At 39.5% G+C, this 26,872-nt stretch overlaps 1 long non-coding RNA gene across 1 annotated transcript in view; it reads right to left on the bottom strand.

The window, feature by feature from the left end:
- Positions 1-438: 438 nt before the first annotated feature.
- The window catches only part of LOC115893183, a 33,389-nt gene continuing 6,955 nt past the window's right edge, over positions 439-26,872 (bottom strand). Inside the window, exons 2-3 of the long non-coding RNA XR_004053122.1 lie at positions 18,567-18,706; positions 439-544 (exon numbers count right to left, since the gene is read on the bottom strand). This is a non-coding gene — a long non-coding RNA (uncharacterized LOC115893183). The remainder of the gene's footprint in view (positions 545-18,566; positions 18,707-26,872) is intronic.

Genomic DNA, 26,872 nt, shown 5'->3' with positions numbered 1-26,872 from the left:
GCAAGACTCAGTCTCAAAAAAAAAAAAAAAAAAAAAAAATCAAAACCAAAATTGTTGAAGTTCTAGAGATCTCAGACTCAACAATAAAAAGTCCTGGGTAATAAAAGCCCTGTTAATGGAGTCATTTGTTTTATATTGTCTCATTTTAGTTTCAAGTTCCAAAGATGTTCATTTTTACTTAACTCACTGAGGAACTGTGTTCCTAACCATTATGGATACAAAGGAGTTTTTCCTTCAACTATATAAACTGAGAAGTTTTCCTGCATCCTTACATGTGATTTTTATTAGACCCAGTGCCCAGGAATTCTTCCAGTGAAATCCAACTTGATTTCAAAATAGAAAAACTGGATTCCCTTCACAGACTCTTGCTTGGCTACAAACTGTTGAAGCAGCTGTGCTTCCTTCAGAAAGGCCGGCTGTCCAGTGCAGAGATGAAGAGCTGGCTGCAGAGACAGGCCTTTCAGGTTTGAATCAGGCTTTGCAGTCCCTCGAGCTGCAGGTTCGTGGGCAAGTGAGGGAACCGCTCAGGGTTCAACGTTCTCATCTGTAAAATGAAGATCATGACAGTCCCTATCTCCTGTTAGTCTGTTGTGGGAACTGTGTTAAATAAGTTAACATAGTAAAGCATTTCAACTAATGTGCTAACATAAACCTAGTATGACATAAAAGCTAATGTTTTATGTTCCAATAAGTACTAGCTGCTGCTGCTGCTGTTGTTGTAATAGAAAAATAACACCTAATTTCTCGCCTCTTATCCAGCAAAGATGCCTCAGCTCTGTTGTCTACGCCATTCAAACAAACAATGGACTTGTAATCAAAGTGTGAATCAAAGGGTGGCCTGTGTGGTTAGTTGGTAAACAGCTCGAGCTGTCTGTCAGGGTCCCTGAGCTGGGGCTGTGGTGGTAGTGAGGTTTTGTGGCACAAGTTTTCTCAGTGGGTTTTGCTCTGAAGATGCAGAGGTTGTTTACCTTTAAAAAAAAAAAAAAATCTTTTTCTTGCTCTACTTGTAACATTTAGTAAAAACTTGAAACTATTTGTGACTTTGTGTGCTCCAAAAGCTAAATATAGAAAGAAGACAACTAATATTATGAAATGTGAGGACGGAGAAGAGGTGTGATGAAGCTTAATGCAGAACTTGCCATTATTTTCAGGTTTGAGGTCAAAAAAGTTTGCTTATATTATCTCCTAGTGAGCTAAACTCCCCTAAACCTTTCCTTCCTATCAAACTCCATCCGTAACGATGGTGGGAGAGAAGGAAACCGAGTAATTACTTTCCCTCAAATCGTTTCCAAATTGCTGTGTTGGATATATTTATTTAGAGTTTCAGTGGCAGTGTTTTTCCTAAATGCCCTCAGAATTTAATGCAATAATATCAGCCTTTCAAAGGCATAAATTACTCAAGCCAGATTTTGGAAGTTTCATTTACTGCCTCATCAGTGCATAAAATAGCGAGAACCGTAGGCACCTGGAACTCCACCTATCTGGTCCAAGAGAGTCAAGGGTAGAATGACATGGGAAAGTTTCCTTCAATAGAGAATAGTACCCTCCAATTGCCCAGAATTTGACCCAAAAATTGTTAAAGAAATCGTGAAGGGATTCCAAAATATCCAGGCAAATGTCCTGTGTGTACATGGGTCCTGTGAAAACAGCCGCAAGCCCAGGAGGTGTCAGATGCTGCACTCTGATTGGTCAGACGCAGAATGCCCAAAGTTAGAGGCCAGCAGTGATTGGTGAGTGAGGAGAGCCGAATGTTGGCCAGAGGTAGGGAGGTGAAAGAGGAAATAGTGAAAGGAAGCAGAGAAAGGACAAGAGGGACAAAAATAAAGTAAAAGGAGAAGAGAGACAAAGGAAGGAGAAGGAAGGACTGTGAGAAGAAATGCAGTCTTACTAGGGAAAGATTTAACGAGGGAGAATAGGTGTATTGAGAACACCCAGGCTTGTTTTCTTAGAGGCTTCTGTAAGGGGACATTTCTGAAACTGAGAATTGATCTCCCCAAGTTGCAAACACTGTCATAGTCCCTGAATGATTTTACTTTCTTTGTTTTTTGGTGTTATTTGTTTTTCCTATTTTCCAGTGCCACTTGGACTATGATTATCTTAATAATTATATTTTTAATAAATGTGTCCTTATATTTATATTTTATTTTAAATAAATTTTAAAACTTTCATATCAGTAATTGAATGGAAAGCCAATATTATTTGCCATGAATAAAAGGTGATGACAACAAAAAATTAGAAACAAACAATACCTTAAATTCTATCCAGATCCTAATTACAGACAGAGAAGAGACAGATATATATCTATATATAGATATATATATATAGATATATCCTAGTGTGTTAGGGAGGCATTAAATGAGTCTTGGTCTTTAATATAATCAAAAGGAAAAAAAGAGAATCTAAATGAGAAAAAAATATTTTCACTTGGTAAGTGAATGTTATTTAATGCCCATCCCAGTAACACCTGAAGTCATTTTTCTTCGACCTCCAAAACAGGTGTTATCCATTTCACATTTTAGAAACTGTTGGGTCTGTGAGCATTTTATTTCATAGAAAACACCATGCTCTTAATAAATTAAGCCATTTTTTTCATAGACCAGTCACCAGTGTTACTGGAATTTAGTTAATCTAAGCACCCCCTCCAAGAGGATAATCCCCTCTGGGCACACTAAGGCTTTGTGGGGGGAGGACCAGAACCAGAGCCAGGAAAGGAGTCAACCCAGAAAAATGCTGTCAAAGAGTCACTGGGTCCCTGGATGAGATCCTCACCACTGCATCTGCCCCTGGGACACACGTGGCTTCTGGGTACTTGCAAGTGGCTAGTTCAAACTGAGATGCACAATGTAAAATATGCACCAGATTTTTGAAGACAGTACAAAAATTTTAAATCTCTTATTAATAATTTATGCTGATTTTATATTAAAACAATTTTTAGATATATTGCATTAAATATTAAAATTAAATTCACATTTCATTTTACCTTTCAAATTATTTTATTTTGAACCAATTTTCAACTTAAAGAAAAAATGCAAAATTGTATAAGTTCCCATATAGTCTTCACCTAGCTTCCCCTTAAGTTAATATCTTACATAACTGCAGTACAATGACCAAAACCAATAAATTAACATTGATACATTAGTATAAACTACAAAGTGTACTCAAATTTCACCAATTTTTCCACTGATGTCCTTTTTTCCCCAGGATCCAACACAAGATACCACGTTTTATGTAGTTGTCATGTCCCCTTAGTTTTTTCCAATCTATGATTGTTCCTCAGTCTTTCCTTGCATTCACGACCTTGACCCTTTTGAAGAGCACTGATCTGTTATCTTGTAACATGTCCCTCAGTTTAGGTTTGTGTAGTGTTTTCTCATGATTGGAATGAGTGTGTGTGTTTTTGGCAACAGAAATCACAGACAGAAGTGCCCTTCTCAGTGCATTCTAGCAAAGGGCTCATGATGTCAATGTGTCTTGTTACTAGTGATTTTTACTTTTATTTAATGTGGCTACTACAAAAATTTTAATTACATGTGTGCCTCACATTGTAATTCAATTGGACAGTGTTGGTTGACACCATACACAGGTAAAATAATAAGTATGTGACTTAAAAGAACATATTCATAACAAAATATATGGGTTTAATCATCAATATTTTCCAGACCCTTTTCATGTATTTCAAAACCTTTTAATACTAATGACACCAAATGTTTACTGAGAACTTACTCTATGTCAGACTCTTGTCTAAACACTTTGCATGTGCTGGGTCATTTAATCCTCACACAACCTGATAAAGTAGATGTTCCTATCATCCCTGCTTTGCAGCTGGGGAACCTGAGATGCTAAAGAGGGTTTAAGTGGCATAAGGCCCTCACACAGCTTGCTAAATGGCAGATCTAGAATTTAAACACAGGAGGAGAATTCCAGAGCCCAGGCTTATAACCACTACATTTTTAAAAGGTACAGCATCGGTTAATTCAGGGGACCCCAACTCCAGGTACCATTCTGAGACCTATTAGGAACCGGGCACACAGCAGGAGGTGAGCAGCCTTGCACTCTGCCTGCTGTCAGATCATCAGCAGCATTAGATTCTCATAAGAGCAGCAACCCTATTGGGAACTGCACATGCAAGGAATCTAGGTTGTGCGCTCCTTAGGAGAATCCAGTGCTTGATGATCTGAGGCAGAACAGTTTCTTCCTAAAACTATCCCTCCCCCAACCTCTTACATTCGTGGAAAATTTGTCTTCCATGAAAACTGGTCCCTGGTGCCAAAAAGATTGGGGACTGCTGAGTTAATTCGAATTCCACAGCTCAAGCTTTGTAATTCAAATTCCACAACTCGAGCTTTGTCAACTGTAAACTCTCTGTTTCAACTTTTCTCTCTTTTCCTGCATTACACAGAGGGGGAGAACTGATGTTTATTAAGTAAGCTTCTATACACTGTACTAAGAATTTAACATACATCATGTCATTTAATCCTCATAGCAGTTCCATTTTACAGATAAGAAATCTAAGGCTTAAAAAGTAGCGAGTGGCAGAGGCTGAAATCCATTTATTTGACTCCCTAGTTTTCCATTATATGCACGTGCTCTCCAATTGTCCCAACTGCATAAGTGTTTTTAATGTTTACTAATTTTGAAAAATCAGTGTTCTGCTCTGGGGATTCCATCAATCAGCAACACTTCGGCCCATTATAGAAAAACATTATCAGTTTTCCTAAAGAAATTGATAATGACCCCGATGTGCCTTTTCAGACACCAAAGGAAGAAAACAATATCACCTTAGTACAAATTACAAAATTGGTTAGGTTCCAGGTATGGGAAGCCCGGTCATTTATGTAAGGGACATAAGATAACACTTAATTACTCAGAATATCTGATAGAGAAAACAGAGCATTTGACCTCCTTGAAGTTAGCCAACTTAATTCCTTTCACACGTACTACAAATGCTTAGTATCCATAGCCTGGAAAAACTGCCTGTGGTTGAACGCAGAACCAGTTCTGTTAATCGATACTCACTCCAGTCGATAAATGACAGAATCTTCTTCAATAAAAGAGTAGAACTGGGCACCACTTCCTGGAATTGTGCCACCTAAATGCCCCGGATGGAATATTCCAATGACTCCGGAGACCATGCTCAGAAATGCAGTTGTTTATTTGTTCACTTGGGTTGCCAAAATTGTTTTTAAAAAGTAATGGGATGATTACAATTTATTGAAATATGGAGAAATGTTCCATGAAACTAAACATCCTTGAATAAGGTAGGAGTGAGATATCTCATATTATTATGGATTACAAAGAAAAGAAACCAATTATTTCTAAGGGTTTCCTGCTCTGAAATCCCGATTCCTTCGCCTCAGAGCTTTCTACAGTTCCCAAACATGCCAGCAGAGGGTGCTGCTGAATCATACTTAATTCCCCAAACCCACAGCTGTACAAATGCTTTTGCTTCTTTTCTGAAAAAATAAAAATAAATCATGAACTGGTCCCATAGGCATGCGTGCAATGCACTGTAAGGGACAAGGTTTTTTTAAATTCTTTTTTTTAACAGTTTTATGCACAGGCTTAGAGCAAACGTAGTAAACGTAGTAAATTACTGTATTGCCAACAGTAGCAAGTAAGTCTCAGCAAGAAGAGATGGACAAATTGTCTGATGTGATGATGTCTGCCCCATGAATTGTTCTCTTGAGAGAATTTTGTGTTTGCATTGAAGGAGGCGCCTGCCTGGAAAGCTGCATTTTTATTTTTTAACGTGCATGTGTGTGTGTAGCTTTGCTTTAGAAGGAAGGAAGTGAGAGAGTTTCCATGCAGAGATTTGAAAAGGAAACCGATGTCCTTGGAGGATTGCAATATCCTGGAGAGGGCAAGAAAGTCAGCTGGAATTGATATACATCATCTCATCTTGGTCCCATTCCCACTTCCTAACTGTAAACACACATCACAGTCATCCTACAAAGCCTACTGAACTAGCAATAGATCCACGCCCCAGGGAGCAAGATGAGTAACTTTTAAATAAAATATGCATTCCCCTTTACAGGAAAGAAACAAAATGAGGTGGCAATGGCTGTTGACAGCAAAGCATGACCGACCCCAGCACCTGAAGAGAATGGACAGACAAGATGCAGGCATGTTCCAATTCACAGCGAACTTGGGTTCTGAACATTTGTTGGCAGGCCCATGTTTGGAATTGAGAGAATTATGAAGGCTGGGTACAGTCCTGGGACAGCCAAGCACATTCAGTCCATTGGCTGGACTATAACCCTGGCAGGGAAGCAGCCTGCTCTGAGCACCACCCTCATTCACTCTCAAAGGAGTGCTTGAAAGTGGAGATTAACCCCATTTCACCCATGAAGACTGGGATCTAGTCAGTTTGTGGGATGTTGGTGCAAAAGTAGTTGCGGTTTTTGCAATTACTTTTGATGGCAATAATAACTTGCTCAAAGTCCAACACCCAGCAAATGGTGGCACTCAGTCAATTGATTTCAGAACTTGTGCCCTGTCACTTCACTCACGTATACTCACTGAGGGCTTTCAGTGTATCAGGCACTGCACCAAGTGTGTCACATGCATCATTTCATTACACCCACAATAGAAGTAACAGACAGGTACTCTTACTCCCATTTTACAGATGAGGAAGCGGAAGCACAGAGAGGTTTAGGAAGTTGTCCATGCTAGGAAGTGATGACGCATGGTTTAAAAACCAGGTCATGGGGCTCCAAAACTGTTGCTCTGAACCAAACCAACACCCAGGGGATCCTCCCAGACCCTCCACAGGTGCTCAGGCATTTACAGAGTTACAAATCTTCAGCCCGGAGGCCATAACTGCCAAAGGGGAAAGGACAAAGGTTTACCCTCCCTGTACTGAACATGAGATTGGGTAACACTTGCTTAGAGCCTACGATTCGCCAGGTTCCATGTTTAGTGCTTTATATATATGATATAATTTGGTTCTCACAGTTGTCCTGGGAGAAAGGAATAGTTGTCCTCGTGTTTAAGTAGAGAAACTTGTGCTAGAAGTTACTTAACCTACCCAAGGACATGCAGTTAATAAATAGCAGGGTGGGACTAAAATGTAACATCTGTTTAACTTGGAGGTATTTCCATGAAATATTGTGGGTTTTTTTGTGTTTTTTTTTTTTTGTTTTTTTTTTGTTTTTTGAGACGGAGTCTTGCTCTGCCGCCCAGGCTGGAGTGCAGTGGCCGGCTCTCAGCTCATCGCAAACTCCGCCTCCCGGGTTCACGCCATTCTCCTGTCTCAGCCTCCCGAGTAGCTGGGACTACAGGCGCCCGCCTCGTCGCCCGGCTAGTTTTTTTTGTATTTTTTAGTAGAGACGGGGTTTCACCGTATTAGCCAGGATGGTCTCGATCTCCTGACCTCGTGATCCGCCCGTCTCGGCCTCCCAAAGTGCTGGGATTACAGGCTCGAGCCACCGCGCCCGGCCTCTATGAAATATTGTTAAAGGAGAAAAGCAAAATGCAAAAATGTGCATACAATATACATATATATAAAGAAATACATTATTATCAGAAAGGTACAGAAGGATACATTTAAGGCTGTTAATCAGGGATATGGGAGAAGGTGGGGTAAAGATGTAAAAAGTACATACATCACACATTTATGCATCTGTGAAAACTATGCATGTGTGTAATTATATGTACATATAAAAAGTTATGAAATTTATGCAAAAGTTATAATAAATAGAAATAAATTAATTTTGACTAATTAATAAACATTTGATGAAATTCAATAGCCATTTCTAATAAAAGTTCTTAGTATACTTTATTGTTATGGGTGTGTTGTTCTAATCCTGGATTATTAACAGAAATCAAAAGTAAGCATTATATTTAACATTAAAACTCTGGGCATGTTCACCTTAAAATCAGTACAAGGCTAGGAATCCAACTATGATTCTCTGTTATTCAACATTACTGTAGAAGTTCTGGTTCATACAATACAAGAAAAGGAAGTATGAGGTGAAAACTTTAGAAAGGAAGACACAAAATTACCCATGTGAATAATAATGTTATTAAAAACATATCTATACACACAGTTACATATATCAGCACAGTGCTGCTTTCATACAACATAGGACCAACCGTGGGTGTGTCAGTTAGGGTTCCCTGGAGAAACAAAACCAATAGGATATACGTAGATATACAAAAGGAGATTTATAATAGGAATTGGCTCACACAATTATGAAGGCTGCAAAATCTCAGTATGCCATCTGCAAGCTGGAAAACCAGGAGAGCTGAAGGTATATTTCCAGCTCAAACCTGGAGGCCTGAGGGCCAGGGGAACCAATGGTATAAGTCCCAGTCTAAGTACACAAAGGCTGAAGAACCAGGAGCACTGATGTCTAAGGGCAGAAGAACATAGATGCCCCAGCTCAGAGAGAGCAAATTTGCCTTTCCTTGTTCTCCTCCTGCCCTCAATGGATTGAATGACACCTACCTGCACTGGTGAGGGTGACCTTTCCTATTCAGTCTACCAATCCAAATGCTAATCTCTTCTAGAAACATCCTACAGAGACACCTAGAAATAATGGTTTACCAGCTATCTGGCCATCCCTTAACCCAATCAAGTAGACACGTAAAATTAACCAGTACACTTGGATATCATTTTTAAACTGGCAAAAATTATTGGTACCGTTTTACCTTCTTTACTATCCACCACCTACTAGTTTCTACCTCCCCAAGTTTAGTGCTATTACATTCCCTGAAACACTAAAATTACCATATTCCTCTTTTTTCTACCTGTAATCAAAGCTATTTTCCCTCTAGGTAAAGAAAAAATGACCCATCCAAACTTTTGCACAAGAAAGTGTGAATAGCCATTAAGATCTTCTTACTTTCCTAAATGTTTCTGTATATTTGGTTTTTTATTAATAATAAGTTTTATTTTTAGAGCAGTTTTAGGTTCACAGTAATATTGAGTGAAAAGTACAGACAGTGGCCAAATACCCCTGTCCCCACACATACACAACCTACCCTACTATCAAGATTCCCCACCAAAGTGGTACATTTGTTACAATCAATGCACCTTTATTTGACACATCATTATCACTCAGAGTTCATGGTTTACATTAGGGTTCACTTGGTTTACATTCGATGGGTTGGGACAAGTGTATAATGACATATCTCTACCACTGCAGTTTTATGCAGAATAGTTTAACCGCCCTAAAAAGTATCTATGCTCTCCCTATCCATCTCTCCCTCCTCCAACCCCTGGAGACTACTCATCTTTTTACTGTCTCTATAATTTTGCCTTTTCCAGGATGTCACATAGTTGGAAGCACACAGTAGGTAGACTTTTCAGATTGTCTTCTTCCATTTAGTCATATGCATTAACTTTTCCACCATGTCTTTTCATAGCTTGATAGCTCATTTATTGTTAGCACTGAATAATATTCTACTGTCTGTTTCCCAATAAGAGCAAAAAAATAAAAACATCTCATTGTCTGAATGTACTATAGTTTATTTATCCATTCATGTAAAGAAAATCTGGTTGCTTCCGAGTTTTGGCAATTATGAAGTAAGCTGCTATAAACATTCATGTGCATGTTTTTGTGTGAACGTAAGTTTTCAATTCATTTGGTAAATACTAAGGAGCATGATTGCTGGATCATATGGTGAAAGTGTGTGTAGTTTTGTAAGAAACCTCCAAAATGTCTTCCAAAGTGGCTGTACGCATTTTGCATTCCTACCAGCAATGAATGAGAATTCCTGGTGTTCTACATTCTCACAGCATTTGGTGTTAGCAATGTTTTGGATTTTGGCCATTCTAGTAGGGATGTCACGGTACCTCATTGTTGTTTTAATTTGCTGCTTCCTAACAACAGATAATGTTAAATATCTTTTCACATGCTTACTTACCATCCATGTACGGTCTTTTGTGAGATACTGTTCAAGTATTTCATACAATTTTAATTGGGTTGTTTATTTTCTCATTGTCACATTTTAAGAGCTCTTTTGGATAACAGTCCTTTATCACATGTGTCTTTTGTCAATATTTCTCCCAGTCTGTGGCTTGTCTTCTCATGCTCGTAACATTTTTTTTTCCACAGATAAGTTTTGAATTTTAATGAAGTTCAGCTTTTCAATTATTTCTTTCATAGATTGTGCCTTTGGTGTTGTATCTTAAAAAGCCATAGTCATACCCAAGGTCGTCTAAATTTTCTCCAGTGTTATCTTCTAAGAGTTTTATAGTTTGTGTTTTGCATTTAGGTCTATTATCCATTTGAAGTTAATTTTTGTGATGGGGGAGACCTGTGTCTGGCTTCAGTTTTTGGTGTTTGGTTCTTGTTTTTTGCATGTGGATGTCCAGTCTTTCCAGCACTATTTATTGAGAAGACCATCTTTGATTTGTTAGATTATCTTTGCTCCTGTTAAAAGAAGAACTTTGACAACTTAAACTTAACAGAGTTAATCGGGCAAAGGATGATTTGTGAACAAGAGAATAAAAGAACACTTCAGACTCTATAAAACTTTTACTGGCTTGCCTGGTGAATGTTTACCAGCTTTTATCATTATGAACAAGATAATCATGAAGTAAGTGAAGTCAACAGAGCATTGAAAATAAACACTTGTCCAAACTCATAGAATATATAACACCAAAAGTGAATTACCTTAATATAAACTATGAACTTTGGGAGTTAATGATATATCAATGTAGGTTCATCAATGGTAACAAATGTACCCCTCTGGTGGGGGATGTGGATTGTGGGTAGGAGATTGTATGCATAGGAACAAGGGGAATACGGAAACTCTCTGTACTTCCCACTCCATTTTTCTGTGAACATAAAACTGCTCTAAAAAATACAGTTTATTAGGAGTATATATATATATATATATATTTTTTTTTTTTTTGAGACAGTGTCTCACACTGTCTCCCAGGCTGGAGTGCAGTGGTGCAATCTCAGCTCTCTGCAACCTCTGCCTCCCAGGTTCAAGCAATTCTCATGCCTCAGCCTCCAGAGTAGCTGGGACTACAGGTGCCCACCACCACACCCAGCTAATTTTTTGTATTTTTAGTAGAGATGGGGTTTCACCATGTTAGCCAGGATGGTCTCAATCTCCTGACCTTGTGATCTCCCCACCTCAGCCTCCCAAAGTGCTGGGATTACAGGCGTGAGCCCCCACTCCCGGCCAGGAATAATATTTTAAAGTGGCACATAGAAGGAATGGTAAAATAAAATAAAATAATTTTTTAAATGAAGTTGTTTAAACTATGAGCATTGTTCTTTCTTGTCACATTTTTGTTGGTTGAAGCACATTTTTCAGGCCTATGGGTCAGTACTGATTTATAGACCTTACTTGATAACTTGGAACATTTAAGAGCACACACACAGTGATGTAAAAATCACAGGAGACTTGTGGGTAGGTCATCAAAATGTTTTGTAATCAGATAGCTGGAATGACTACACAAAGATTACCAGGTCCAGCCTCAAAACTTGGGCAGATGTGCGTTGACATGGCCAGCATTCTATGGGGATGGAAACTCCAAGCTGGATCTGGGTAGACTGTTCCAAGGTTAATAACTGCTCCATTTTATGAATTCTTTATTGTTGCTCAACCAAATGCTCAGCAGCTATAACCCAATTCTTTCTATTTTGACAACTAAAAGTATTTATGGTTCATGCTCTTCACATTACAACCTCTCGATTTTTGAGGAATGATATCAGGGCTCCAAGTAAAGCAATCCAAATCATGCAAACTATTTTCTAGTTCTTCCCCACCACAACATTTTTCTAGTTCATAACAAATAAAAGAGTTAAGGACACAAGCTGAAAAGAAAACGAGAAAAAGGAAGATAAGACTAGGAAGTAGTAAAGATATAGGTAAGGTGACTCTGCAGAGCCCTAAAGGTGTAGTAAACACAGCTAACATAGCTTCTACTTGTACTTCCTAGACTCTTGAATTTCACAAAGTAAACTTTCAAAAATAAATAAATCCATCAGTAGAAAGCTTTGTTAGCTTTTCACTTTACCAAGTAATGGCATTAAAATAAGTAAATTTTTAAAAATAACAGAGATCTTAATATAAACTACCATGATAAATTTATAGAAAGAAGGAACATGTTTAATATCAAAAAGTAGGATGAATCTATTCTCAAAAGAATGATTGTTCTTTACATTGAATTAAAAGGGCACCACATCCACTTTCATCACTACATTAAAATGTTTTTCTCATTTTACTACAGATGAATGAAGCACTGTCAAAGAAAAGCACTTCTCCTCCAGGGTCTGGTATTTAAATGCCCCTAGGCTACTCCATTACAAGCATGAAATGAAACAGAAAAGACCAAGGTGTTACAAGCAGGAGATGGTTTCATAATGCTATGCAGGAAACGTTCTGGCATGTGTAGCTCTGCACTGTGGGCAGACTCTTCTTCATTTAAACTCCCATCAGAAAGTCAAACTACCAACCTTCGCCAAGCTTTGAGTAGACACAACTGATTTTTGTATATTGTTCTTGTATCCTGCAACCTTGCAAAACTCATCTCTTAGTGCTAACAGTTTTGTGTGTGGATTTTTTTTTTTTAAGACAGAGTCTTGCTCTTGTCTCCCAGGCTGGAGAGCAATGGCACAATCTTTGCTTCCTGCAACCTCAGCCTCCCGAGTAGCTGGGATTACAGGCATCTGCCACCACATCCAGCTAATTTTTGTATTTTTTTAGTAGAGACGGGTTTTCACCATGTCAGCTAGGCTGGTCTTGAACTCCTGACCTCATGATCCACCCTGCCTTGGCCCCCCCAATGTGTGTGGATTCTTTTGGGTTCTCTGTATATACTATCATGTCCTCTGCAAATAGAAAGTTTTATTTCTTCCTTTCTAATCTGGATGCCTTTATTTCTTTTTCTTGCCCTGGCTAAAACCTTCAGTACCATGTTGATTAGAAATGGCAAAAAGACATATCCTTGTATTGTTCCTATTTTTAGAGGAAAAGCTTTTATACTTTCACAATTATTAGCTATAAATTTTTTATATATGACCTTCATCATATTCAGAAAGTTCCATTCTATTCCTAGTTTGTTGAGGGTTTTTAATAATGAAAAATGTTAAATTCTATCAAATATTTTTTTCTGCACCTATTGAGATGATCTTTTATTTTATTAATATGGTGCATTACATTGACTGACTTTCGTACATTGAACCAACCTTGCATTCCTGGGATAAATCTCATTTGGTCCTGTATAATCCTTCTTAATGTGTATAATCCTTCTTATATGCTGCTGGATTTAGTTTAGTATTTTACTGAAGATTTTTGCACCTATATTCACAGGGGATATTGACTTGTAGTTTTCTTTTCTTGTGATATTTTTGTCTGCTTTTGGTGTAGGGTAACACTGGCCTAACAGAATGAGTTAGAAAGTGTTCTTTGGGGAGAAACCACAGCACAAAACAGTGAATAAACAACAGAAAGCTCTCAAAATGAGTCAGAAAAATCAAGAGAAGTTGTGTCTTGTTTAAAAAGTAACAGCATCGGCATTTTGTAGGCTATATTGTAAACAGATGCATTTGCAGGCAATAAGAATTTTACTCAATTGTTAGATACAAGATATAAGCTAGACACAAGGAAATGACCATAGTAACACAGAAAACAACCAGTATGGCCCGAAAGCTAATTCCTAATGGGGAAAACTGAAGTTCAATTTAAAAACCTCACTGTAGATTATTCATTATTTGTTTAATGTAATTATCCTTGGAGTAAAGCATAATTATAAAAATGTATAACATTTTTATTTCATAGTCACAGTTTAGTTGTTCTCAATGAAACTTTGTGACAGAAATTGTGAACTGCTTCTCCATTGTCTCCTCTCTTTTTCTTCTTTAGTAATAGGAAGACTTAGCTGGACACATAACTATTCAGTCAAAGACTACATTTCTCAGTCACCCTTGCAGATATGTGTGAGTAGGTTCTGGCCAGTAGGAAGTGGGAAAACATTATATGCAACTTTCAGGTCATGTCCTTAAAGGACAGGAATTTGCTCTTCCCTCTGCCCAGTCCCTGCTTGTGAGAATGTGGAAGTCATAGTGGAAGTTAGAGCAGCCATCTTAGATCACAAGATGGAAGCCATGTGTTGAGCATGGCAGAGCAAAAAGGATCCAAACCCCCAACGTCACTAGTCTCCTTCAATCCTTTCACTCAAGTAGTCACTAAGTAAGACAGAAATAAATTTCCATCTTGTTGACTGCCAATTTGGCCTTTGTTACAGCAGCAAAATTATTAATAGCATCATAACTAACACAACCTCTGTCTAAAATTGCAGGTTAAAAAAATAAAACCTGGAGATACTGTTGAAGTCTAATATTTTTTATATAACAGGCTGTAGCTTTCAACTATAGTCACAATTTTGTATTGTAAAACAAATGAGCAAAAACATTAGATAATTAATATTCTTTTTCTGTAATTTATTTTTCTCTTCTCAATCTTTCTTGAACATACTTTAGTCAAGTCTCTTCTTCACAGCCCTCCACCAAAATTACTCTTGTCAGGATCAACAGTGACCTCCAAATTATGAAATTCAATCATTAACTCTCAACCCAGTTTATATTTGACCTGTCAGCGTGGACACATGTGTATTCTCTCCTCTTTGAAACACTTAATTTTGTTTGCAGAGCACCTTGCTTTCCTGGACTCCCTCCATCCTCACTAACTGTTCCTTTTTAGCCTCTTCCTCATCCCCGCTTCTGCACAGAGTGCTTCTCAGCTCCTAGAACTCTCTTTCCTATCTGCATTCACTTCCTTGGTGATCATATATAGTCTCATATCTTTAAATATCATATAGACTGTGCAACTCCAAAACTTTATGTTCCACCTACTACAGTGTAAACCCTCTGAGGACAGGGATCCTTGTCTGCTTCTTCCCAGAGATAGCTTGTATCTTCAGTGCCTAGAACTGGGCCTGCCACAGACAGGTGCAGCAAGTAAGCTAATTGTGGAATGAATGAATAAGTAACTAGAATCTGGTTTGCTTCCTAACTAATCTCTTTAAAGTGCTTAATATTTACTTTCCCCCTTGAAAGTTTTACTAGACGGCAAGGAAATCCCATATCCTTGCTTGGCATATTGAACATATGCAGCATAAATTTCAACTCTGAATTCCTGGGGGCACAGACAAGCTGTGTATCACTCTCACTGCTCTTACCAGCTATGCAGAGAGGGTGATGACGATGTTCTGTGTTGGTTTGAAGAATTTATAGCACTGCAGAATATGGAAAGATATGCCAAAGTCAATAACAGGCTTAAAGAAAATGAGTGCTTATTAGTATTCAGTTCTTCACGTCTGTGAATTCTAATCCTCAATACAGATTCTTTTAGGATCATAAACAAACCTCAAAGACGAGCACTTTTAAAGGGCGTTTACAGGGTCTGCTTTGTTTCTGGCTGTAGTTAACCACCAATTATACTCAGTGAGATACTAGGGCACTCAGAAAAGAGCACGTGTGTCTAATTAGAAGTATTATCAGTTAAATGCAGGCTCAGTTAGTCCCAGTACAACCTGTGCTTACCCAAAACTGAGCCCAGGGACTGCAACAAGCTCTTCCCTTTAAAAGCCATGCTAATAGCATGCACAAGTTTAATCTCTTGGATTCTGAGGGGTCTCTGGGTGAGCAGCTTGGTGTAGGTGTCTCTCCGTCTATGTGTCCGTGTGCTTATTTGTGTATTTAAGTCTGTGCCCAAGAAAGTATGTCTGTGTCTATGTTCTGAAAATATTCTGCTCAGGTCTCCTGGGTAAAAAAGAAGAGCTATTAGCTGAAAATCTGTCTGTGAATAGATAAAGCAGAATGCTCAGGAGAAAAAAATATTTCCCCTCTGGGAACCTAGATTCTCAGAAAAGGTATCCTCGAGCTTATACTTGACAGATCATTGCCAATGTTTCGATTTGGCAAAGTAGACCTACCTCCTATATCTTAGAGAAATGGAGAAGGTAAGAAGAGGTAGTGTTGTGTGCCATGGTAGTTTGCTGCACCTGTCAACCCATCACCTAGCTATTAAGGTCCACATGCATTAGCTATTTCTCCTGATGCTCTCCCTCCCCTGCCCCACCAACAGACCCCAGTGTGTGTTGTTCCTCTCCATGTGTCCATGTGTTCTCGTTGTTCAGCTCCCACTTATAAGTGAGAACATGCAGCATTTGGTTTTCAGTTCCTGTGTTAGTTTGCTGAGGATAATGGCTTCCAGCTCCATCCATGTCCCTGCAAAGGACATGATCTCATTCTTACTTAAAAAATTTAAATCCCTAGGATTTTAGAAGTGCAAAAAACCACTGGGGATAATCTACTGTGATCCTTCTCATAGGGATGAGAAAATGGAGCACAGAGAGGGGAAGTAATTTGTCCCTAATCACATAGCCACCTGGTAACAGAAATGGGATTAGAAACTGGGTCTCGGGTTCAAGTCTATACACTAGACCACGTGATCCAAAAAGATCTATAGATGAAGATTCATGGTCTCTCAAAGTGCTTATTATGAAAACGTGGAAATCAAGATCTCCCTTTCAACATCAAGAGATTTTGTGATGTTCAAGTGTAAAATTATTATATCCATGTATTAGTCAGGGTTCTTTGGGGAAACAGAACCGAGAGAGAGGGATTGAGAGACAGATTTATTATACAGAATTGGCTCATGCACTTATAGAGGCTGAAAATTTCCCAGATCTACAACTGAAAAAACTGCAGACCCAGGAAAGCCAATGGTATAATTCTAATCTTAGAGTCCAAAGGCCTGAGAATCAGGAGAGCCAACGGTGTAATTTCTGTCTGAAGACCGGCAGGCTGAAGACACAGGAAGAGGTGATGTTTCATTTTGAATCCAGAAGCAGGAAAACAGAAACAAAAACAAAAACCTATCCCCAATTCGAAGACAGTCAGCCTTTGAATTGAAATAGTCCCCTTTGACTCATTGAAAGGGCCATGTTTTTGTTCTATTCAGGCCTTTAACTGATGGGTTGAGGCCCACCCAAGTTTAGAGAGGGCCATCTGCTTTATTCAGTCTACTGATTTAAATGTTAATCTCATCCAGAACCTCACAGACACACTTAGATTAATGTTTGACCAAATATCTGTGCACCTTATGGCCCAAACTGACACATAAATCTAACCATCACAAATTGTTATCATGAGATTCCTGGGTCTCAGTAACATCAGAGAAGCAGAGTTGCACACACAGCCTCCAATACAGCTATCTTTGATAATCACTCTGCCCAGCCACTAGGGAAGGTTGTGACGCTGGGGAAAAAGAGGTATCAAGACCTCCTTGCTGAACCTGTTCTTTTGGAGTTGGGCAAGAAGGCGGATAAATTAGAGCTACATATGATAATTAATAGTAGTACTTGAAATGTAAATCCTGATATTTTAGAATCAAATGGAAAAAAGAATAAAAAGGTAACATATAGCTTAGACATTTTTACTCTTAAACTATAACGAGGATTTTGAAAAGAACAGAAAGGTTTATGAGAATGGCACTATCTCTTGAGGTTTCTCTAGAAAGCAGGGGTCCTCAAGTTTTGGTGACAAGCAACCACTTTTCATTCCCCCAAAGCTTTATGCTCACAAATGTAGTAGAGCAAGGAGAGAAAAGATCACAATAAAAACAGTGTGGAGGGGGCTACTCTTCCTTATAATTGGAATTTTGGCAAATCACAGAGCTCTTTGTTGGTAGTTATAAAGATTTTGGAGCCCCACCATGAAAAGATTAAAGACTATAGTTGGGGTTCATCGTCATTGACAGCTAACACCCTGTAAATGTTCAAAAGTAAAAATAACAGGAAGAAAAAATAAGAAGGAGCTCTATAGAAGTCACATAGAGTAATAAGATTACAGAAAATCAGAATGTCAGCACTTTCTAATGGGAAGTGAAAGACAGATAAGGAACTCACTATTTCAAGAAATTAAAAAGAAAGAAAGAAAGAAAGAAATTAAGAGAGTCCACATGAAAATGATGGCTCTATTCATTGACTTAAATACCATTTTATCTGGACCTTTGAGGGGACAAAACATAATTAGTTTTACATAAAGCACGTTTTGCAATTTCATTGCCCTGGCTGCATATTTAGTACATTTTCAGGCCATCAACTGGATTACAGAGCCTTGAAAGTCCAATCAGAGGCAGGAAGGAGGCTTAGCTACTATTTGAGAATGTGATTCTATGGCTCATGCTGGCACCAATATCAAGGAGAATACCCCAAAATATCACAGGTGTAACATATCTGGGCAACAATATCCTGTTTTTTAAAAAATCAAAGTCAGTTAATCACCACCATTCTTGGTAGATCAAATCTGGTTACATCCATCTAGGCTGGCAATCCTCCTCCTACCACCTGGAAACCTTCCTACAGCATGCATATAACCCCCATCCTACCTGAGAATTTATCCCTTCATCTTCTGCCAGATTAAAGAAAGGGGAACCAGGATCTGATTCTCAAGGTCACAAAAATGGCATCTTTTTTGTTGACCCCCTTCAGAACTGGGGCAAGGAGTAGAAAGATTGAAAGCAAAATATTTGGAATTGGGCTATAAATCAAATGAAAGAAACAAAAATTCTAAAAATGTTCAATATCTGCTTACTGTCCAGGCCATCATCAAGGAACTTAATTATGATCAGCTCAGCAGGCTTCCTCTCTCAAGCTCCTTCCTCTGGAGTACCTTCTCTCCACCTGCATAACTGGCACACGCTTCTAGGGACCACCAGGAACAATCCATAGGCCCTAAGGAAAGGAGATAACGGAAAGGGAGATCAGGAAGCTTGGCTGATGGCTTTCCAAGCCAGGTTATTACATGAAACTAGATATACTATAGATTTTAACCTCAGAGAATAAGGTTTTTGTTTTGGGGGGTTGGGTTATTTTTTTTCCAAGAAGAATTAAATGTTACAGAATTTGGAGGCATGATTGTACAGATACTATATGAGGAAAAAAATCTTTTATGCCACAACTGCTTAAAATTCTTTAAATTGCTAAGCCCAAAGATACTGAAACCTCACAGCAATATTGAGTGACAGATACACTAATCTTCTTTCTATCCTTTTTATAAGAAAAGAAGGTGGGACTCACAGAAATAAAGCAGAGTGGGTGACAGCAATTTAGAAGCCTGGCTGGGAGCTATGCCTGTCCTTCTGACTTCAGAATGTTTGTCTTTTTTTTTTTTTTTTTTTTTTTTTTTTAACTTTAAGTTCTGGGATACATGTGCAGAAAGTTCTGGGATACATGTGCAGAATGTGCAGGTTTGTTACATAGATATACATGTGCCATGGTGGTTTGCTGCACCTGTCAACCCATCATCTAGGTTTTAAGCCCTGCATGCATTAGGTGTTTGTCCTAGTGCTCTCCCTCCCCTTGTCCCCGTGACAGGTCCCAGTGTGTGATGTTCCCCTCCCTGTGTCCATGTGTTCTCATTGTTCAGCTTCCACTTATGAGTGGGAACATGTGGTGTTTGGTTTTCTGTTCCTGTGTTAGTTTGCTGACAATGATGGACTCCAACTTCATCCATGTCCCTGCAAAGGACATGAACTCATTCTTTTTTATGGCTGCATAGTATTCCATGGTGTATATGTGCCACATTTTCTTTATCCAGCCTATCATTGAAGGGCATTTGGGTTGGTCCCAAGTCTTCACTATTGTAAATAGTGCTGCAATAAACATACATGTGCGTATGTTAAAATGTTTTTTCCAGTGACCATAATACTTTCCTTCAGCATTCAAAAAGGGGAGAGGAGAGAGAGAAAAAAAAGATAGAAAAACATAAAAAGTCTTTTTATTCTTTTTTTCTGTTTTCTCTCTCTCTTTTTTTTTTTTTTTTTTTTTTTTTTCTGAATCACCTTGAAGCACCTGAGTACCTGAGTACCTGAGTTTTCTTTCCTGGCTCACTGTCATCAGACTTCCCCTAACCAATATAACCAATAAATTTTTTTTCTTGGGCTTCCCCTGAATCCAAGTGTTCATTCCTTATACTCTGCATCCCTCTTTGATAGGTCCCATTTGTAAAGCCTGGGAAACTGGAACTGTAATGTCCCATTCCACCAGATCACATCATAATAGAATTCCTAAAGAAGTCCTTGTGCCCAGAGTTCCTAGTACTCTGAAGATAATAATGAGATTATTATCTTCTTTTATTATTATCATTTTTTTAGAGACAGAGTCTCATTCTGTCACCCAGGCTGTAGTGCAGTGACACAATTATAGCTCACTGTAGCCTCGAACTCCTGGGCTCAAGCAATCCACCTGCCTCAGCCTCCCAAGTAGCTGGGACTACAGGCACATGTCACTACAACCGGCTCATTTTTTGCTTTAAAATTCACCAAGTTCATCGGCCAGAACCAACAGGTCAAAGAAAAACCACTTGCCAAGTTCAAATTCTAAATTCTAATGAATTACTTTAAGAGGGATTCTTGAAACATGAAGGGGGAAAACAGAAGTGTTTCCCTTTCCTAGTTTTATCCCAGTTGGCAATGACAAGAAGGGTTCAATTGTACATAAAACTTGTTCTGATGTAGCACTTTATCTGCAATTGGTAACTCTGGCTGCACATTAGAATCACCTGGGGAGTTTTTTTAAAAATAAAGTCTAAGTCCCAGCACTGGTGGTTCTAATTCAATTGGTCCTTGTTGGGACCCAAGCAGCAGTTTTTTGTGTTGTTGTTGCAGGTGTGTGTGTGTGTGTGTGTGTGTGTGTGTGTGTGTGTGTGTGTTTTGAGACAGGGTCTCACTCTGTCACCCAGACAAGAGTGCAGTGATGCAATTATAGCTCATTGCACCCTCGAACTCCCAGACTCAAGCAATCCTCCTGCCTCAGACTCCTGCGTAGCTGGGACTACAGGTGCGCACCACAACACCCAGCTAATTTTTAACTTTTTTGTAGAGACAGGTCTCACTTTCTTGCCCAGGCTAGTCTTGAACTCCTGGGCTCAAGCAGTCCTCTGCTTCAGACTCTCAAAGTGCTGGAATTACAGGTGTGAGCCCCCGTACCCACCCCTAAGCAAGGGTAATTTTAAGAAGATTCCCCAGGTATTTGTAATGAACACCTCAGGTGGGGAACCACTGCTAACTTCATAAATAGGGCCTCCCTGTATCCATTTGTAAAATTAGAATCCTGCGCTCATCTCCAAGGAAAGTGGCTCAGAGGTGTTTCCTGCTCTTGCATGTCATGTACATATTCTTCGTAGTTAACTTAGAATGGTCCAATGACTCATTTCACAAGTCAAAAAGCCCAAATTCCATTTTAGGTAGATCTGAACAATGACAATTATCAGCCCCTTGCATTTGAAAAGTGCATTATGTCATTTTGCTGATGAAGTATCTCATTTGATCCTCACCACAGCCCTGCAACAAGCAAGTCAGATATTTTTCCCATTTTAAAGATGAGGAAATCAGTGCTTCAAGACGGGGGGTGATTTCCCAGGGTCACACAAACGGAAGTGGTAGAATTGGGTCTAGAACCCAGGTCTCCTATCTCAATCTGGTCTTCTTGGCATCACCCAATGCTGGCCACCACTGAGTTTTCCATCCAATCCTATTGGCCCAGTCCTATGCCCTGTCATGGTGTGCTTTCCACTCTGCTTCTCCACTGTAAGGTGCATGCAAATCGCCCAGGGATCTTGTTAAAATGCAGAAGCTGAGTCACTGGGTTTGAAGTGGGTCCCAAGATTCTGCATTTCTAACCTGCTGTGAGTGACGCTGATGCCGCTGGTACACAAATCACACTTGGAGTAGCAAAAGCATAACAAAATCACAAAATATATTCTTCAAATAATACTGAAGAAAAAAATTAAACTGAGCTTCATCCATCTTCTGAATGCTCACGAGACAATACACATGTATGGAAGCAAACCATCATCAGATCCTTGGCAGTTCTCCCTGGCTAGAATATGTGTTATTCTTTTGGCAGCCAGATCATCATTGTGCTCATGTCTGGAATAGGATCAACAGCTGGAGTTGCAGCAGCCACTGGCTATAATTTCTATCTCTGTCTCACTGCTTTGCTTCTCTTTCTCTCAAGCCAGAAGGATAGGGTCTGTGGGGCCACTGGGCCATCTGGCCATGCAGCTGGCCTGAGCTTCTGAGTCTGAGAACACAATGGTGATTCACTTTGTGCAATCCAAGTCCTGAGATGACATCTCCAGTTCCTGGAAATAAACTGCCAGGGAATAGTTACATAGACAAAGGGTGTTTGTCTTTGAAACCTGTTAAAATTTATCAGTGAGCCAGGCACGGTGGCTTATGCCTGTAATCCCAGTACTTTGGGAGGCGGAGGTGGGCAGATCACTTGAGGCCAGGAGTTCAAGACCAGCCTGGCCAATATGGCAAAACCCCGTCTCTACTAAAAATACAAAAATTAGCCAGGTGTGGTGGTGCACTCCTGTAATTCCAGCTACTGAGGAGGCTGAGGCATGAGAATCATTTGAACCCAGAAGGCAGAGGTTACAGTGAGCCTAGATCGTGCCACTGTACTCCAGACTGGGCAACAGATCATAGACCTTGTCACAGAAACAAAAAAAAAAAAAAAATATGTTAATGTATTACCATCGATAAAGATGATCTTTTTCAGTTTGTTTTTATTCTTAAAATAATCAAATTGCTGAATATGTTTGCAGTATACAGAACATCCTAGAGAGCACAAGGGACAGGGACCCCCAAAATGGGTTTAGCTCCACTCTCACCATGGACTAGACAATTTGAGACAAAGCATTTCATCTTTCTGTCCTTTAGAAAATGAGATGGGCCAGGCGTGGTAGTTCATGCCTGTAATCCCAGCAGTTTGGGAGACCGAAGCAGGTGGATCACCTAGGGTCAAGAGTTTGAGACCAGCCTGGCCAGAATGGTGAAACCCCATCTCTACTAAAAATACAAAAATTAGCCGGGTGTGGTGGTGCATGCCTGTAATCCCAGCTACTCAGGAGGCTGAGGCAGGAGAATCACTTGAACCCGGGAGGTGGAGGTTGCAGTGAGCTGAGATTGTGCCATTGCACTCCAGCCTGGGAGTCAAGAGAGAAACTCATCTCATATGAAAAAAAAAAAAAAAGAAAAGAAAAGATGGTGAGACTCTATGCTCTGACAATCTTTCCTAAAACCAATATCCAGAGTCAGTGGTTCTATCTTTACAAAGTAGAAGAAATTCTTGCGGAGAAACTTTATCTCTTTCTTCTAATACCCCTTCCCCCCATCACAAATAGTCCACATTCCAACTGCTCCACAGGACATTTGATCACTGCTCACTCTACCTTGGGGCCATTCAATCCTAGCCAGTCATTTATGAGAGCTGCCCACTTGTATGCCATCCAATCTTCAGGAGGCACCATTGAGAATGCACAGCTATGTCCTGACACACCAGAGACCCTCTCAGTCCCATATGAGTCAGATTCACCCTTCCTTCTAGTTACCTTGACCCTCTCCCCTTGCTGCCATTTTGATGAGCACATATGTTTATATCCATTACGGTTGTTGAGGGTTAATATTTTGAAATAGTTATTGAAATAGTTTATTTCCTAGTATTACCTCTTTTCACTTCTCTGTCACCATCCCTCCCATATTCTCATAACTTGCCTCTATTCTTCATTGGCTCAGGGGAAGAATGTGTCAAAGAAAATGGTTCAACTACCCCCACTAGTCTTTCAGCCATTTGTTTAACGAAAGTCTTCAGGATAAGGAAGGATTTCAAAAAAACCTGAACAGAGAATAATTTCCCTCAGGCCCTAAAGAGAGTCCCCCTGAGGTCAGAGGGAGAGAGAGGTAAGTCAAGGAGCAGAGAGGACCTATATCTCAATCCCTAGGGTCACCACCTGGAAGACAGCAATTCAGAGAAAGAAGTGAATTGGCTATAGGGTGCTCACAGATCAACAGGACCAGAGACACCTCACCCAAGATCTCCTGGCCCCAAGTGGAACACAGGAATAGCTGAGAGTCACCATTCCTGAAGAGTGACAAAGAGAGAAACAACGTAAGTAGACGGGCATGAGAGGACCTGACCAGCACCCTACCCCAGTGTCTTCACATTGCACAAGATCCAGAGTGTGACACAATCCCGGGGAGACATGGGGAAACCCCAGAAAGAACTGAGGTTAAGATTTCTTTCCACTAACCTAGCAGAATGAAGCTTGCAGTCAGAAATTCAAACCTCAAGTTGAGTTACCAAAATGAAGAAAATTGTTAAATGCATAATTCCTCCCTAAGACTCATGTCTGCTCTACATCCATAGGTGTTGTATTGGCATTACTCTGCATGAGCAATTCCAGTTGGACTTTACTTCAAAATATGAGGGAATCCAGTGGTTGTTCATTAAGTATTCCTTGCAAGCCGAGTATCCACGAAGCACCTAGAGCAATGCATGGCATATAGCAGCCTCTTTGAACACTGCTGGCTGGTTGGCTGGCTAGTTGGCTGGCTAGTTGGTTGCTGAATGACCAATATACTTGATGAAGCACTAAAACAACTCCATTCCTTTATTTTACTGTGCTAGTTTGAATACAGAAAGATAGAAACTACTCAAATCAGTAAAATGTGAACTAAGAGTGAGCCCTTAATAATAACTTCTTCCAGATCTATCTTCTTGGATCACTCCAAAGATACAGCCTGAAAATGTTCAATCCTCTTCACCAGAGAGTTTACACTGGAAGGCAGACAGCTGCTATATGTGATTTTACAAGGACTGTAAAGGTGTGAACAGCCTTGAAGCCCTAGGACCACTGTGAAATCTGGGATGCTATGTTTTGAAGCAAGAAATTTGTCTTGGCAACTGTGCTGTAATCGGGCATGCCTGGGTGTTAACTGAAATTGAAAAGAGCCTTTCAACAGCCCTAGGTCCTCAATTACTTTTTCATATTATAGTTCAGGTTGCTAAAAATATTCCTAAACCTCTGCCTTTTGATAATTCAGCAGGGGAGGTCTTACATGGAGAAGTAGCTGAATAATAACCACCTCCCTACTAGAAGTTCAGGATAAATCTAGAGAAGGCATTGGACTTCATCAGAGAAGCAGCCATATTGGATCCTGTCTGTTGCTGCAAGGTCTCTCTCCTCCCCACTAAGACACACTTCAAATAAAAGCTTCTACATCTCTTCTTGTGTGAAACTGAGATAATTTCACGTTTCAGATTGTTAGCAGTCACTGCTTAAAAGTACTAAGTCACTACCCACCTACAAATCCTGTTTTATCGCTTTCTCTTAAAAAATATTTTTAATGGGGCTTAAGATTTGGGATATAAAGCAAGAACACAGGAAAGAGATATGATTTCAATACTCAATTGCAAATGGTAGAATTTTGATACTGGAGCTTACTTCAGTGTCAATCCTCATGTCTTATGGGAATTCCTTCCTTTCTGATGTTTCAAATTCTACCTATATTTAGTGAACTGAATAGATAACTTTACTGGTTACTATATACATTAAACACAAAGCAAAAAGAATAAAGGAGTGAGATTAATTTTTACTATGCACTCCTAGTAGAATGCCAAGGGCTCTGCAGACATTAAGTGACAAATAAGAATCTCATGTTTCTATTTTTCAAAGACAGCAACTAGAAAAGGAGGAGCTTTTCTAGGTTTTCTAACAAGTTAGAAACATGCAGATATATTATGGGGCAAGGATAGAAATGCTCTCAGCCTACCCAACCTAGATACTCTTCCATAAGCTTAGTTAAGTCACTTGAAATTAAATTGTCTTGTCTCTGAAATACTCCCTTTTCCCGGAATGGTTAGAGAGTCACACAAGTCTTAGCTGCCTGTATGAGACCTATCCCCAATTCTGAACTTGATTTGAAAAAAAAAAAAAAAATCCTTCCATACCTTTTTGTCTTGCCCAATATGTTTATCTGACCTAGAATCACTTCTACCATGGAACCAATCTACCTAGTTGTTCTTCTTCTTAGCCAGTTGGCAGTTCCTATGGTTTGAATGTGATCATGTGTTGGAAACTTAATATGCAGCAGTATTAGAGGTAGGACTTTTAAGACATGATTAGGTCATGAGGGCTCTGTCATTAGAACAGGAGTGGGTTTGTTATCACAAGAGTGGGTTTGGTATAAAAGTGGGTTTGGGCTTTTCTTGCTCTCTCTTGCCCTATCTTTGTCCTTCCACCATGAGAGGACATAGTAAGAAGATCCTCACCAGATATCGGTTCTTCCATCTTGGACTTCTTAGTCTTCCAAATTGTGATCCAATAGATTTCTGTTCATTATAAATTACTCAGTCTCAAATATTCTGCTACGCCAGCATAAAACAGACTAAGACAATAATGGGCAAATTATTTAATCATTCTGTGCCTCAATTTTTTCATCTTACAACTGAAGGTAATTGTTTCTACCTCATAATATTCTTACAAAGACAGATGAAAATTCTATTTTAAGGGTTTAAGACAGTTTGAGGGCATATCAAGCACTAAAGTTTGTAATTATCATTCCTGGAGACTCTGAAGCTCTTTTCTTATGCACACACACACACACACACACACACACACACACACACTGTAGAAATACGCCCTTTTTTTTTGAGATAGGGTCTTTCTGTGTCACCAGGCTAACATGCAGTGGCTCAAACATAGCTCAGTGAAGTCTTGACTTCCTGGGGTTATGCCATCCTCCCACCTCAGCTTCCCAAGTAGCTGGGACTACAGGCATGTGCCACCATTACCATTCCCAGCTACTTTTTTCTTTTTTTTTTTTCATAGCAATGGTGTTTCACTATGTTGCACAGGCTGTCCTCAAACTTCTGGCCTCCAGCTATCCTCCCATCTTGAGCTCCCAAAGTGCTGAGAGTATAGGCATGAGCCACCGTGCTCAGCCAGAAATGTAATTTTTTAATGGATATATCATGACTATTCTAGAGCCAGTAGGCTAATTACATGTATTTTGTCCATGTCTTCTCTTAGTCTGGTGAGCCCACCATCAT

Source organism: Rhinopithecus roxellana, chromosome 14 (genome assembly GCF_007565055.1).
Source record: "Rhinopithecus roxellana isolate Shanxi Qingling chromosome 14, ASM756505v1, whole genome shotgun sequence".
Lineage (NCBI taxonomy): Eukaryota > Metazoa > Chordata > Mammalia > Primates > Cercopithecidae > Rhinopithecus > Rhinopithecus roxellana.
Note: the sequence above shows the minus strand (reverse complement) of the source record. Positions and strands in the feature narration are given on the sequence as shown.